We start from the raw sequence: 12,358 nt of genomic DNA on the forward strand, positions 1-12,358 counted from the left end.
AGCGAACTTTATGACAGGTGATCAACAAGCTTTCATCAAACAACAACTGGTTTCAAACGAATTGATATTGCGAAAGCGCTTCGTAAATTCTATTCTATTGATTAATGGACATTTTGAAGGTTCCTTTTATTTTCTTGGCAACGATTCAGTGATCGATAAATTGATGGGAATCAAATATCAGTTTTAAATAGGTTGATGCAATTTTACTTACAAAGTGCTACATTTTTGAGCAACACAACTGAGTTGTATCCTACAATATTTTATAGGTAATATACTAATGTAACAGCATTAATTATAGCATTGACAGCCCAGGCACACCCCTAAAGCTAACTTTTGTCAATATTTTAATGTCCACGAGTATAGTGGTCGTAATTGTATGCGCAACTGAAATAAGCGGTCGCGCTGTACTAATTGTACGGGAGCGCTTTTGTGTTGTGGTGACCGCGATTGTCTCTTGTATTCCGTCTAGTGGTTCAGGTGGTCTGTGGTGTTAGCTCAGACAACGTGGCCCTATCGCAGACGATAATGTATAAAGTTTAAAGTGCTATCTGCTGACGTCGGTTCAGCGTTGATAAGGGCAGTGACAGCCTTATGGAACCAACCCCTAAAACGAACTTAGTTACACCATAGGCTGGGCATAGTCTCATACTTTTCAATATAAATTACAAAGAATATTGTTTTGCCTGATACGTTCCTAAGTCTACGGCCATGATTAGGGAATGCAATCTCGATCTCGCAATTTCGAGATCTCGCGAGATCTCGCACGAATTTGCGAGATTCAATCTCGTTGATAGGAAATCTCGATTTATGTAATCTTGGTCGAGATCTCGATTAAAATTTTCGAGATCTCGAACGAGATTGAAAGATTGATCTCTGTGAATTACTTTGTTTTGGGTAATCTTTTTACCTTAGATTCATGTTGTTCAGGCAGTACTATTGTGTATAGCCAGCTTTAGCCGACGATAATAGCACTGTGGCGCACTCTGTGCGGAATATAATTATGCGGAATAATGAGCGAGCGTTTTCTGCTATTGGCCTTTTTGCAACAAACAGGTGCCGCTTGGCCGATAATACCTTGACCACCCTGTGTTTTTTACAAAATCATTTTCAAAATGTATAGTGAAATAAAATGCTGATTTTCTAAGTCAAACACGTTACAAATGTTACAATTATGTATAATTGAAAATAATAATTACCACTTTTTCTTACTAAGATGGTTACGTGCTATACTTAGTGCTAAATAAATAATCTTGTTTTAATAAAAGTAGTTTTTTTTGTTAAATGTTGATTAAATTAGTTGTTTTTATTTTCAATACATAACATGGTGTACCCTAAATAAGTAGTGTTTACAGAATTCTTAGAGTTTTTTGACCAGATTAGGACATTTTTAATTACTTTGTATAATCTCGATCTCGTCGAGATTAATCTCGATCTCGAAAGTCTGACGGTCGAGGTCTCGAAACACCCTATCTCGATACAGATTTTTCGTGCGAGGTCTCGAATCGCCAATCTTGGTGCGAGATTGCATTCCCTAGCCATGATAAATAAGGTGTAGTGGGCAGAGACCTTTATAATATATAAATTATATTAAGCCATGACGTATTCTGGGCATTTTATTCATCTTTTATGGCCAAATGACGTCATAAGACGTCATGATCTCCATTCGTGTGTTATTTATGACCCATTTATTGCGTCTGCGACTGAATGATTACGTATAACTATGCAAAATAGATGATTGTGAGTCCTATATGAAAGTAGTCATAAAGGCCAAAACCGGGTAATTTAATTTAACACTTAGTTGGGGATTACAAAAAGGTCACGTTGTGGAAATTGGCATCAATGAGATTTGAGATTTTAATGTTTAACTCCATTGAATCAATGTATAATTTATATAATTAATTCTGAAAACATAATGACACAAAAATGACAGATTTAGGTACAGGTAGGTAATAAATAGGGGGTTAACTTGTGGTACCCAGTAGGCTTGATTTATAGGTAGCTAAGATAGGTAAAAGATAGGTTAAAATCATTTCCTGGCTAAATTAGTAGCTTATGAATATAATTCACAACCAAAAATGTTTAATAATCTTTTCCTAAATTTCTTACGCCGTTGTTTGTGACTTTGTTTATGTTGCTTTGCTGCGTCACTTTCGTTTGAAAAAAAAGGAAAAGAAATAAAAAAAACCGGCCAAGTACGAGTCGGACTCGCGCATGGAGGGTTCCGCACCATCAACAAAAAATAGAGCAAAAAAACGGTCACCCATCCAAGTACTGACCCCGCCCGACGTTGCTTAACTTCGGTCAAAAATCACGTTTGTTGTATGGGAGCCCCACTTAAATCTTTATTTTATTCTGTTTTTAGTATTTGTTGTTATAGCGGCAACAGAAATACATCATCTGTGAAAATTTCAACTGTCTAGCTATCACGGTTCGTGAGATACAGCCTGGTGACAGTCGGACGGACGGACCTACGGACAGCGGAGTCTTAGTAATAGGGTCCCGTTTTTACACTTTGGGTACGGAACCCTAAAAAGAAGAAAAGCAAATAATCTACTCTAAAACAAACCAATATCAATATATTGACGGCATTAAGAGCCAACAGGAGCTGAGATTTAAATATTTTAGGTAAATATACCCGTCTCGCTAACGGAAGCGGCTCCTGAAACTAGTGCGATAAGGACAAGGCGAAAAATCCTGCGTAAAAATCTCAAAAACCGAGGTTTCGTACTCGACTGTTTCCTCCTCCAAAACTTAACCAATCGTAACCTAATTTGGAAATCTAAATGATTATGAAATTATCTGTGTCGGACCGTTTTGCGTTTTTGGCTAATTGATATCAGTTTTGAATACCACGCCTCTCATTGCGGCATAGTCAATTAGGCCATTTTGGCCATTTTTGAAGGGATCTAGCGCCTTAAAAAACAAAAATATCAAAAAAAGCAAAACGGTCCGACACAGATATTGACAATATTAATCTGTGTTGAAAAAATCATTGCTCTAGCTTCAAGATCCACGGAGGAAACAGTCGAGTACGTTTGTATGGGGAATTGACCACTCCTGTTGGCTCTTAAATAAGATACTTAGATCATAGGGCGGGTGCTTTCTTTGCCCAGAGGCTAAGTCTGGCGGTGCGTTACCCCCACGTTATTACCCCTAACGAACGCCGCTAGCGTTCTTACGATCATGCCGAAAAGAGTGATTTGGAGAAAATATTTTATATTAGTTTTTAGTTTTAGGCTTCAATCCATATAAAATTATTAATAGATACATATATACGCAGATAACATTGTATGTCAATATCTGCATGATACGACCAATTTATTTGACTCTACAGAAGGGCTTTTTTTTAAGTTGTCCCCTACACTTTTTTTTTCAAAATTGGGATTTTTTATGTTATTTCTACTCAGAATCACGAGCTCTTTCTATCCTAATAGGAGAAAAAAAGTGTCCCAAAATTTCCATACATTTTTCGATCTTTCCATTCCGCGACCGCCATACAAAGTCTATGAAAAATGGTGACGGAATGGAAATAAAAACCTTATGACACTTTTTTTCTCCTATTAGGATAGAAATAGCTCGTGATTCTGAGTAGAAATAACATAAAAAATCACAAATTTGAAAAAAAAGTGTAGGGGACAACTTTAAAAAAAAAACGCCGATAAGCTCTACAATTAGGCCTCGGCAATAATACAGCATCCTCCAGGGAATAAAGTAGTTAGCAGAATTCTACCATTTTCCGTCCGGGTCCGTTTTAACGAGTCCGAAACCAGTTACGTATGAAATGGATTCGCCTGAAGCATTCTTAAATGTAGTCAATTTCATATTTTCGAAAGATAATTTGAAAATACGAAAATATGAAATAGAAAAAAATATATTTCGGAAGAGTGTTAAGAACTAGAGTTGTGTCAAACACTCGCTGCACGCGAATACGATATGATATTATAGTCTATCAAGCTGGATATGTCAGTGGCAATGTAAAGCAAACTAAAGTATGTTATCCCTAGGAAACGAACAAAAAGCAGCAATGTACATCGAATTAACAACGATGAAATGTAAACAAAACAGTTCCACAGATAAGATATAAATGACACGTGATTTTCGAACAATTCAAACGTAGTGTTGCTAGCCTGCGATATTTCAAATTTGCAGCCTTTTTCTACTGACAAGATTTGCTTGGCCAAGTACCTACCTATTGTTATACCCATAAACACAAAATTCTTTTAGCTAGAAAACATTTTACTTTATGCTTATAAATATGTAGGTACCAAGACCTACGGATTAAGAAAATAACGGAAAGTAAGGACCCGATTCGGATTTTGTAATAGACATCTATTAGATATCTTTTAGACATCGCCAAAATACGATAACGATATGTTTAAGATCTAACCTATTTGACGTTTCCGCGATTCTGGAGATACTCTTGAACGATTTCCACAAGATATTACTTAGTTATCTAATTCACATCTAATAGATATCTAACATGATCTATCGTAAAAGTGACATTCGGCCCGATTCGGATTTTGAACTAGACATCTACTAGATATCTTAGACATCACCAAGACACGACAACGATATTTTTAAGATCTAGCCTGTCACATTTGACATTTCCGCGATTCTGGAGATATAATACTCTTGAACGATTTCCACAAGATATTACTTAGTGATCTAATTCACATCTAATAGATATCTAACATGATCTGACATAACTAGTTAGGTATCTAGTACATATCGTATCGTTCTCTTCTCTAGAACGGATCTTGTTTTCCGAATACCGCGTTATAATTATGTTCTTGTTCGTTTACCAAGACTGCGGTAAAATTAAAAGTTTTATTCACCAGGAGAACATAAAGAACACCCGCAAAGAGTTCGTTCTTAGACCAGCTTTTTAATTATGAGCGGTTTAAATTAAAATTTCATTTCGCTGGCAGTGTTTTGTTGAAACTAGGTACTCGAAACCGATACCCCGTAGTTTTAAGATACTTAAGTAGATAATACTTATTTAATGTAACCAGTTGACAATTAATACGAGTTAATTTAAACCTCAAAAAAGAGGGATGAGTAAGTACTTACAGTTAGTTTTTATATTCTAGTGTAACAGACAAAACTTGTTTGCTAGACTATTTTATTGAACACTCGCCTATGTCCTTATTGGCTTATAAAATCATTTGAAAGGATTTAATAGGATTTAAAATCAGCTAATTATAATCAACCAACCCAACCCACCAAGATCAAAACAACCCTTAATCAATCTATGGGAAGGATTATCATTTACGGGTCAAGAAATAACGAGGGGTACCCAATTTCGGCTTCCAAAATACCACCTGAGACAAAATTATCCTTCACTAAGGTATGCAAAGAGAAAATGTATTCGGTTCGGGGTTAAAATAAATAATTTCAGGCCTTTAAATAGGGGATTAAAAATCTGTTATCAAACATATTTTTGCAAAATCTTAATATTCGACACAAGCTAGACCAGTGGTTCCTAACCTTTTCAGTTCGGTTACCCCTATGACTAACTATGGAACCTGATTTTACCCCTCCTCCCAATGGTAATAAAAAATAAAACGTGTACGTTTGTTGTATTGTTATATTAGGTTAGCTTATTACCCCCGTAAAATACCAGTTTTACCCCCACGGGGGTAATTACCCCCAGGTTAGGAACCACTGAGCTAGAGTGAAGTTAGCGAACTTTGCTCAAATTTGGCAGTAAGAATAAATATGTCGAGGGCTAATCTCGAAATTGATCATTTCATGATTTTGCATTCATTTCATGAAATGATCGGTTGGTCACATCATGGAAAAGTCAAACTTAACCTAACTTTATAATTAAGTGAACAGTTCTAAAATCTATAATCTGGCCACGACAGTTAAAGCCTGACCATGGTCATTGTCAAGAGGGCGCTGTTATTCTCAGGGTGACAGTTCAGTATAATATAAAAAAAAGTTCCAGTGAAATTCCGCAACATGGCGCGTGATCATAATATATTCGTCAGGCTTTACATATGCCTATAATATCGGTCTAAGCTCCATATTTGACGTAGCACACTCTAATAATATCCCGGTTTTTAAATAATCGTTAACCGTTAGGGTTTACGAGTAAGCTAATCTGAGTTTTTCACCAGTCATCTAGTAGGTATTTACTTGTCAAGATTTCTAACGAAGTCAAACACAATGAAGATGTTAACGGCGTTTCATTTTGTCAAACGCTCGTATTTGCTATATATAAAAAGTTCAAGGTTTTGTACCTAGTTATAGATAGCATATTTATAACAGCCCAAATTATATCTTAAATCATGCCCTGCCTAGTAGCACGGTCGCATTTTTATCGTTTATCACCATGCCTGTCACGTTCTAACAAGTATGTAAGTGCGAAAGTGACGGGCATAGTGATAGTCGATAAAAATGGAACCGTGCTGAGCCCGTGCTGTACGGATATGATGGTCGTTCTTGTCTACGTGACAGCTTGATAAAACAGCTGTCACTTTCAACCCCGCGGTGTCAAAAAGTGACAGTTATTTTATCACGTGGATAAAACCGTCCATAATACGCCGGCTGATTAACTTGTCGATTTAACTATACGAGACGAAAGATTGCAAAGCGAATTCCTGGTTCTTGAGAGTTGGCCAAAACAATCAAACTTTCGCCGACCCTTATTACCCTCACTGGCCACAGGCGAGAAATTGTTTGCGAATTCGTTAGCTGTGTTCATTACTGTAGCCATAATAGGTACCTAAATTAAGATAAGTACCGAATAAAAATAAGAATAGAAATTAAAATAAGATAAGAGCATTAGGTATAAAAGTGGTTCTCTACCTGAACGTAAAATATTTCGTACCTATGAAAACTCAGCTTAAAATTTTCTGACATTACCATATACCTACAAAACTGCGATCTATGTAAGTACATCATATTACCACTTATGTATATAGGGTAATTCCGGGGTAGTTGGCCATAGTTTTTTTAGGACTCGATAAAAAAATAAGTTTACATGTAATTAAATAAATATTAACTTCTTCATAAAGTGTGATTCATTGACTTTCAAAAATGAAAGAAACAAAAAAATATTTCTATCACGAACAGCTTGAAAAAATGTTTAAAAAAAAATTACAATTGGCCATCTCTCCCGAGGTATCCGGGAGTGATGATCATACCATTACAGGAGAGATGGCCATAACATAACTCGTCATTTGAGTATAATTTATTTTTCATTTTTATTCCCCAAGTCCCTTTTCTTCTCAAGACCCCGCTTAGGCCACCTAATACCAGCAAACAGCGCACTCAACGCAATAATGGAGGAGAAGAGGCACGTGATATTTTTTTCCAAACCTGCAATAGTTATCTTTCTAAATGAACTCCATTTTCCTTTCTTAATCGTTATCATGCACAGGGGGACGTTGTCACTGATATCTGATAACCTTTGGAATACCTAATTCGTGATAGATACATCTTCATCACTGTGTGCCTTCACGGCCAATGGCCGTAATACCCCAACTTGAACTGGCCATCTCTCCTTTTCGTCCGAGAGAGAAGACCACGCCTAAAATCAAAACAAGTTGAGACTCGAGCTTTATTCTTATTTAGGTTAGAACAATACTACAACCGTATACTTTGCACCAAAAGCAAATAACACCATTAGAATAAGACACTACCATCACCACCATGTAAAATATGAATGCTCTAAGAAATATTTGCACTAGTCAAAACAATCAACAAGGATTTAACATACTTTTACGAGCTTTTCCCCCAAAATTTTGGCCATATCTTTGCTCCCAAGAACCATGAAATATTTGGATGGGCAATCTCCCCCTTATGGCCATCTACCCCGGAATTACCCTACCTAGCCACCATGGCCAAGTCATTATACGTATTACAAATTAAAGATATCTTATTGATATGGTTTTAACACCCCCTGGCACTGATTAAAATAACCGACTTGGTTTCATATTAGCATTACATCTCAAAACTTTTTTGTAGTAGAAGTGTCGCGAGACTTGCACCTTTTTACATGTAATGTTTTTGATGGGATATGTTAGTCTGTAAGGTATTTGTAATTAAGCCTTGTTGCATGATTTAAATTTTAAATATGTAGGTAAAATAATAACAATCTTCGAAATAAAAGAAATAAGTATCAAGGATTTTTTTTATCAGCAGTATTTTTTTATTATGATGTATAAAGCCTACCAAATATTAAATGGCGATAAATTGAGATTAAAGTTATATGTGAATAGGTAATTGTGGGTAACATCGCTTCTATATTTCCCTACAGACCAACTTTGGCTTTGGCTGAGTAATGGTTGAAAATATTTCAATTTCAGAATTCCGCACTCCTAGAGTTTTCTATTTCCTTAATATTAAAGAGAACATTTCATAGGAACTAACTCTTGAGAATATGTATAATTTTCGAACGAGCGAGCGAAGCGAAGCGAAGTTCTTACATTCGACTTTGAACACACGGCTGGCTAGGGGCACGTCCCGGCATTTCAATGTTTTTAAGCTGAACTTTCAGAGGATAGTTTGATACTCAATAACTTAAGTAAATTTGTTCTAATTTAAATGAAATTAGGTGAACGTATAGCCGAGGGCATTATATTTTAGTCATTAAATTTTGAGCTGGCTTGAACAAGAGGTTATTGAGCTAGAAGAGCTTAAAATGCTAAAAAGCCATTTGTGAGGGATCTTGCTATTCTGGTCATTTTAATTGCAAGAAAGTATGGTCGAGTTTGGTATCAAATGAAAGTTCTCGGTTTACACATTTATAATATTGTTTTTTTAAAGATTTTTTTTGAAAATTATGACAATTTTGGAATCCAAGATGGCGGCCATGCACTGTCATTAAATCGTAATGGATATCATTTTATAGGTTTTAGGGGGCGCAGATTTCGAAAATGATGATCATTTTGGATTCCAAAATGGCGGCCATGCACTCCATGCAGTATGTCATAAAAGTCGTCATGGATATCGTTTTATAGGTTTTAGGAGGCGCAGATTTCGAAAATGATGACCATTTTGGATTCCAAGATGGCGGCCATACACTATGTCATAAAAGTCGTCATGGATGTCGTTTTATAGGTTTTAGGGGGCGCAGATTTCGAAAATGATGACCATTTTGGAATCCAAAATGGCGGCCATGCAGTATGTCATAAAAGTCGTCATGGATGTCGTTTTATAGGTTTTAGGGGGCGCAGATTTCGAAAATGATGACCATTTTGGATTCCAAGATGGCGGCCATGCAGTATTTCATAAAAGTCGTCATGGATGTCGTTTTATAGATTATAGGGGGCGCAGATTTCGAAAATGATGACCATTTTGGATTCCAAGATGGCGGCCATGCAGTATTTCATAAAAGTCGTCATGGATGTCGTTTTATAGGTTATAGGGGGCTCAGATTTCGAAAATGATGACTATTTTGGAATCCAAGATGGCGGCCATGCACTATGTCATAAAAATCGTCATGGATGTTTTAGGGGGCGCAGATTTCGAAAATGATGACCATTTTAGATTCTAAGATGGCGGCCATGCAGTATGTCATAAAAGTCGTCATGTCGGATGTCGTTTTATAGGTTTTAGGGGGCGCAGGTTTCGAAAATGATGACCATTTTGGATTCCAAAATGGCGGCCATGCAGTATGTCATAAAAGTCGTCATGGATGTCGTTTTATAGGTTTTAGGGGGCGCAGATTTCGAAAATATTGACCATTTTGGATTCCAAGATGGCGGCCATGCAGTATTTCATAAAAGTCGTCATGGATGTCGTTTTATAGATTATAGGGGGCTCAGATTTCGAAAATGATGACTATTTTGGAATCCAAGATGGCGGCCATGCACTATGTCATAAAAGTCGTCATGGATGTCGTTTTATAGGTTTTAGGGGGCGCAGATTTCGAAAATGATGACCATTTTGGATTCCAAGATGGCGGCCATGCAGTATTTCATAAAAGTCTTCATGGTCATCATGTCGTTTTATAGATTATAGGGGGCGCAGATTTCGAAAATGATGACCATTTTGGATTCCAAAATGGCGGACTTGCACTATGACATAAAAGTCGTCATGGATGTCGTTTTATAGGTTTTAGGGGGCCCCGATTTCGAAAATGATGACCATTTTGGAATCCAAAATGACGGCCATACAGTATGTCATAAAAGTCGTCATGGATGTCGTTTTATAGGTTTTAGGGGGCGCAGATTTCGAAAATGATGACCATTTTGGATTCCAAGATGGCGACAATGCAGTATGTCATAAAAGTCGTCATGGATGTCGTTTTATAGGTTATAGGGGGCTCAGATTTCGAAAATGATGACTATTTTGGAATCCAAGATGGCGGCCATGCACTGTGTCATAAAAGTCGTCATGGATGTCGTTTTATAGATTTTGAGGGGCGCAGATTTCGAAAATTATGACCATTTCGGATTCCAAAATATCGGCCATGCACTATGTCATAAAAGTCGTCATGGATATCGTTTTATAGGTTTTAGGGGGCGCAAATTTCGAAAATGATGACTATTTTGGATTCCAAGATGGCGGCCATGCAATATGTCATAAAAGTCGTCATGGGTGTCGTTTTATAGGTCATGGTCATCATTTTCGAAATCTGCGCACCTGTTTCAAATAAGATATAGATGCATCCTAGTAAGTCAACAACATCTATATCTACTTTCGAAATGTACTTTTGATAGTAGTAGTACGAAATGTAATCTGAAAGGAATCAAGTAATGCATTCCTGTAATGAGGAATCGACATTGATTCCAATTACTAGTAATTGTAATATTCGAGAAATTGATTCCTGATTCCTCAAATGGAATTGTACTTAGTAATTCGGTATTGTTACATTACGTACAAAGTACCTAATCTGGGAATCGGTAATCAGATTAAAAAGTAATTTCAAGTAATCATGGAATCAGGATTCAATTACGAAATGCCCATCTCGGACTAAGTAGCACTGCATTCAATTGATCTTTTTGACGAACCGCGAGTTCTCAGTTCGGGGCGAACTACTAGTACATTTCATTTTTGATTGCAAGCTAACGGCGTAATTTGTATTGGGGTTGTACCGTAAACAACTGTACAAAACGGTTTGACGACAGCTCTGGCCTAGTGCGTAGTGGCCCTGCCTATGAAGCACCATCCCGGGTTCAAATCCTGGTTAGGGCATTTATTTGTGTGATAAACACGAATATTATTTGTTCCTGAGTCATGTAGACTTAGTCTATTTTGTGTAACACCTATGTGTGTGTGTGATGTGTGATCAGTGAACTGTGTGATAGATAACACCCTTGTAACTCAGCCATAATTTATTAGTGAATTCTGCAACTAGCAGCGCCATCTATCGCGCCACTCAAGTACTAATGTCGCCCGTTTGCTAGCGCTCGGCTAACACTTCAACACCACCACCACCACCACCACAGTAGGCCTTGATTGGCGCGACGGTATCTCGCGGCGAGATAGACTACCCGTGTTTTTCTATGTTAAGAGCCAACAGGAGCTAAGATTTAAATATTTTAGGTAAATATACCCGTCTCGCTAACGGAAGCGGTTCCTAAAACTAGTGCGATAAGGACAAGGCGAAAAATCCTGCGTAAAAATATCAAAAATCGAGGTTTCGTACTCGACTGTTTCCTCCTCCAAAACTTAACCAATTGTAACCAAATTTGGAAATCTAAATGATTATGATATTATCTGTGTCGGGCCGTTTTGCTTTTTTGACTAATTGATGTCAGTTTTGAATAGCACGCCTCTCATTACGGCATAGTAAATTAGGCCATTTTGGCCATTTTTAAAGGGCTCTAGCGCCTTAAAAAACAAAAATATCAAAAAAAGCAAAACGGTCCGACACAGATATTGACAATATTAACCTGTGTTGAAAAAATCAATGCTCTAGCTTCAAAACCCACGAAGGAAACAGTCGAGTACGTTTGTATGGAGAAATGACCACTCCTGTTGGCTCTTAATAAAAGACGGATAGGGTGACTACCTATGTAGATAGACTTATCTCGCCGCGAGTTACCGTCGCGCCATTCATGTGCTAGCCCGGCAGTTTAGTCGGCTGATAAAAGCTTTCATGAACAATATGACGGCAATAATTTCCACACCCGAGAATGCCGGGATTCTAATTTTGTGAAGGAATGCGGCGCTCAGCTGAAACTTGATAAAATACAAATTGGGGAATATCTTCAATATAAATTTATTGGAGTAATTTGATTGGTGCAAAAGCGTGAAATGGCAGAGACAGGGCAAATATAACTCCATAATCATGTTTGCTTGGGTCATTTGTAGAGAAAACAAATCCTCTGAAATTAATATTTCATACGGGTACGGTAAATTAAAAGGTTGAAATGTGTAATCTAATTTTGTTTCGGTTCGT

The 12,358-nt window shown here is 37.1% G+C and overlaps 1 protein-coding gene across 3 annotated transcripts in view; it reads left to right on the plus strand.

The window, feature by feature from the left end:
- The window catches only part of LOC134648962 (ras-related protein Rab-37), a 101,070-nt gene that overhangs the window by 20,914 nt on the left and 67,798 nt on the right, over positions 1-12,358 (plus strand). The window lies entirely within an intron of this gene.

This window comes from Cydia amplana, chromosome 6 (assembly GCF_948474715.1).
Source record: "Cydia amplana chromosome 6, ilCydAmpl1.1, whole genome shotgun sequence".
In the NCBI taxonomy this organism is placed as follows: Eukaryota; Metazoa; Arthropoda; class Insecta; order Lepidoptera; family Tortricidae; genus Cydia; species Cydia amplana.